This window comes from Corvus kubaryi, unplaced genomic scaffold (assembly GCF_017639235.1).
Source record: "Corvus kubaryi isolate FWS band 111438036 unplaced genomic scaffold, C.kubaryi_AGA036_p1.0 74, whole genome shotgun sequence".
Taxonomy (NCBI): domain Eukaryota; kingdom Metazoa; phylum Chordata; class Aves; order Passeriformes; family Corvidae; genus Corvus; species Corvus kubaryi.
The window spans coordinates 5,348,587-5,352,711 of record NW_024582061.1 but is presented as its reverse complement, the minus strand read 5'-3'; positions in this window follow the sequence as shown (position 1 = coordinate 5,352,711).

Below are 4,125 nucleotides of genomic sequence, written 5' to 3'. Positions count from 1 at the left end.
GGGGGCGGGCGGGGAGGCGGGAGCGGCGCTCGGGGCGTGCCGAGCACGGCGTGGGTTCGGCCCTGGAACCGGGGGTCGGGGGCGCCGGGAGGGCAGGGCCGGTTCCAGACGCCGCGGAGGAAAAGGGGCCTGAGGAGGCTTCAGTCTGGTGAGGAGATGCGGGTTCTGCTTCTCCTTTGTTCTTCTTGTGCCCTTGAGCTTTAATAAAATGACAGCGTTCGTTGTGCAGTGCTGGCCACAGTATTTTTTTTTTAAATTTATTTTCCCGGCGTTTTAGGGACTTTTCTAGAAAGCCCCAGCCATAGCCCCTGACGCGGGGTGTGAGGCATGGCAGGTGCTGACTGCGGGCCACAGCAGTGGGGATTGCTCTCTGAGTTGTGATGCTCAGGGAAGACATACAGTGTCAGTCATTTATTAAATTAAAGCTTTTTTATTTTGAACATTAACAAGGGAATTTTAACATGTAGGCCTGTCTTAAATATCTGTCAGTACAAGAGGGAGGTGTGTTTTTTGCAAGCACATGTAGCAGAGTGCTGGCTTCCTAGACCCTTCCTTGGATTAGTTTAGAAGAGATTTCTAAGAAAATCTCTTCATTCTAAGATTCTGTGGGGAACAGCCTAAGCCAGTTTAACCCGAGGCTTTTTAAACATTTCTGGTAGCTTTGGTCTTGCCTCAGGTACGGTTATAAAGCTCCAATAGCAAAGCCAGGTGTCTGACACTGCTCAGAGCACAGGTCAGGGCTTTGCTGTGCCCACATGGCTCCCTCTGTGGATTACTGTAGTGGTTTGGTTTGGCTAACCTATGACAATTACCTGTGCCAGAAACTGTGGAAACTCCTTTTCCTGCCAGCCTATCCTCAAATCAAGGATTCAACTTCAATGCTGCTTGGGCTGGCAACACAGCACTGTGCTGGGAGGGGTGCCTTACAGCCCTGGAAATAGTCAAGAAATAGGATTTTAGGATCTAGTAGCTGGTCAAGAAAGCCTCACATTCACAGACTACAGTCAGTGGAGAATGTGCCATGTTGAAGAAATACCTCTTTGCTCTCTGCCCTCTCTAGTTGCTGGACTGGTGTCCTCTGTAACTACCCAAGAGTAGCAACAATCCCCTTCTCCACATAATCACAGAATTATTCAGGAAAACGGTCTATATATTAAAGGGCTGCAGTAGGTTGGCCGGACAGAGAGGAAGCAGAAAGAGAGAAAAAATGGTGCCTACGTGCTGTAACTATACATCGCCAGTTAGCATCTGAGGATCTAACTCAAATCCCCAGGTTGGCTATCTGAATAGTAAATGCAGGCAAATTTTCCTGTGAGACTGTGTCTGCCTCACCATGTGCTGTGTTCCCACATTTCCTCAGCATAAAGGCTCCACTAGGATGTCTCTAAGGAGACCTCTCTGATTAAACAGCAGAAGATCAAAAAATAGTTGGATTTCCAGTGTTCCTTGACTGTGTTCCCACCCTGCTACCCTGAGTTTGAGCACATTTTTTGCTAATACTGTGGTTTAGGGAAAGAGGATGGCTGTGGTGTTGATCTTGCCCTAGTATTGTAAAATGTGGAGATTTGACCACGTACTAGTCCTCCTGGGGACCTTACTTACTGAGAAGGCCACCCTTCCCTCATTTCTGTCTTTGTCATGTTACGTAGTTAACTCAAATATTTTACTTACCTTAAAAAAAAATCCATCTTTTTTCCTTAAACAGACCAGGGAGGAAAAGTGTGGGGTGTTTTCCTGTCTTTGTTCAGTAGAGCGACAGTGATCATGTGTTGTCCATAGGCAAGGGGAATGTGATCCTGTTGGAACATGAGATTCACATAATTCTTTTTCTCACCAAGTGTAGGCAGGTGCTTTCTCACTGCTTGTTTGCACTTCCACCTCACTTTGGATGGGAGTCCTGGCTGCTGGCCAGCTGGCTGTGGTTCCAGGCTGTTTGTGTGAGTTTCCAGGTCTGGGGGCTGCTGCTGATAAACTCCAGGTAATAGACACAGTGAGAATCACTGAAGTTAAGCCTGTACATGGGCGCTTCCCTGACTTTGTCCAGCACTTACTTAAATGTGGTCTTACTCAGCTGCTGTGCTTGGCAGCTTGTTTTACTTTTTTTGCTGGTTTTCCACAACAGGAGTAATTCCTGGAGCAGGGAGCGGGGGCCAGCACTCACCATTCTACCACTGCTTCGAGCAACATGAGGCTTTTAGGAGCAGTCCTTCCTACTCTGATGTAGATCACCTGTGATGCCAGAGCCATAGCCCAGGGATACTACTGCCAGCCTGTCATGAAAGCAGGTGTTTGTGGATAATCTTTGTAAAGGAAAGTCACCACAGTATTTTATTCTGATTGTTTCCTGAGGAAGAGTGGCTGATTTACAGTGCCTGAACAGTGCAGCCCTTAACTCAATGTGCTTGTTACATTTAATAGGTTACTTTACATAGGCATTCACAGAGTATGCAAAAAGGTCTCAGCAAGGCTGAGCTTACTAGCACCACCCCAGTCTAAAATAAGAGGACTTAGCCTGCTGGCACTGTCCATAGGAAGCCAACCCATGGAGCCCTCGAGCCTCTCAGTCACAGCAGGCCCCATGACTTAATCCACCACCACCACATTTGGTTCCCACCCTGCAGCAGTCTGTAGCAGAAATTTATCATGAGTTAGCAGATGTGAAGTAGCATTTGCCCCCAACAAACACAACTAGAGTTTTTCAAAGTTTTGCAAGTCTGGCAGTTTGTGGCTTTATTCCAAATGTTTATGGCTATCTCGTCCAAATAGATCTGACGTGCATTCCTCACTTCACATTCCTGTTGTTTTAACATGAGAACTTTCCTCTTTGCCAACATGGCATGGAAACCTCATGAAGAGAGGTAAGGATATAAGGGGCAGAAAACTTAACATCATAGTGAAAAGGAGATGAAGGGACATATTTTTGGTGCATTTGACAATAAACCCTCTAATATGTTATGAAAGAAACCATTTGCTTTCAAGTCAACAGCTTTCTCAAGGGTAAAAGTAGAACTTCACAGCCTGGAGAGCTGTGATAGGGGCTCAGATGAGAGGAACATCCTTTGGTGTAAATATTTTATCATAGCTGTATATGTGAGTTTAAAACCTCAGAGAGGTTTGTAAGAAGGCTGTTTTAAGAAGGCAAAATGTATTCTTCTGCGTCAAAATAGCAGTTATTGTGTATAGATATTGCCTGCTTGCTTTGTGGACAGGTACCATTTTGGGGAAGGTTTTGGAACACCCACCTGTCAGCTGGAGTCTGTATGAGGTCTCTCCTATACCCTGGCTACCATGTGACAGTGGGGCTGTACTGTCCTGCTGTGTGCCTGGATGGACACCCGAGTGAGGAGGGAAACCCATGTTTTGATCTTGGAATGGGCGCCCATGTGAGCATGGAGTTTGGAAAGAGCCCTGGAGAACACCCTGCAGGTGGATGAGTGATCTTAGGAGGCTGGACTCAGCCTCCTCTCTAAAAGTCTGGCAAGAGATCAGTGTGTTAAGGATAATGAACCAAACAAATTGTCTGGCACAAGCAATACTCCGACTGTGTGTTTTCCCCAAGAGACATTTACTGCACCCACATTATGCACTGACATAACTCACGCTGACAAGCGCAGGTGTTTTACTTTCAAAGATACTCTCTCACTGCTCATGCAGTACTGGGGTGGAGGGAGGCTGCCCCCATTCTGGGGGTACAACATGAAAAAACATCTTGCCAGGCAGCTCCAAGGATCTTTTGTCCATGTAGGCAATTCAGCATGCTGCCCTCAGTCCTGAGGCATCCTGCTGCACCTCCACAGCCACTGCTGCAGTTTTTCACCAGCTGCTTGGGTGCCTTCAGAAAGGCAGATCCCTGCTCTTCCCTTTCCCATGTCTTTAGAGCTACATAGCATGCTGTCTAGTATATTACTTTTATGACAGTTGGAGCATTACTTAGGAATACTGTTCTACACACACAATACACGTGAGCTGGAGGTGCTGTTATTCTACAGTTGAAGAAGTGCTTTTGGAGTGTAGCATATCTCATGCTGTGCTGACTGCCCATTTAGATGTTATATTTAAGATGCAAAAATAGCCAGCTGTGGTGGTTGTAGAGGACAGGCCCTTTTTTCTGTGACACCAGGAGTC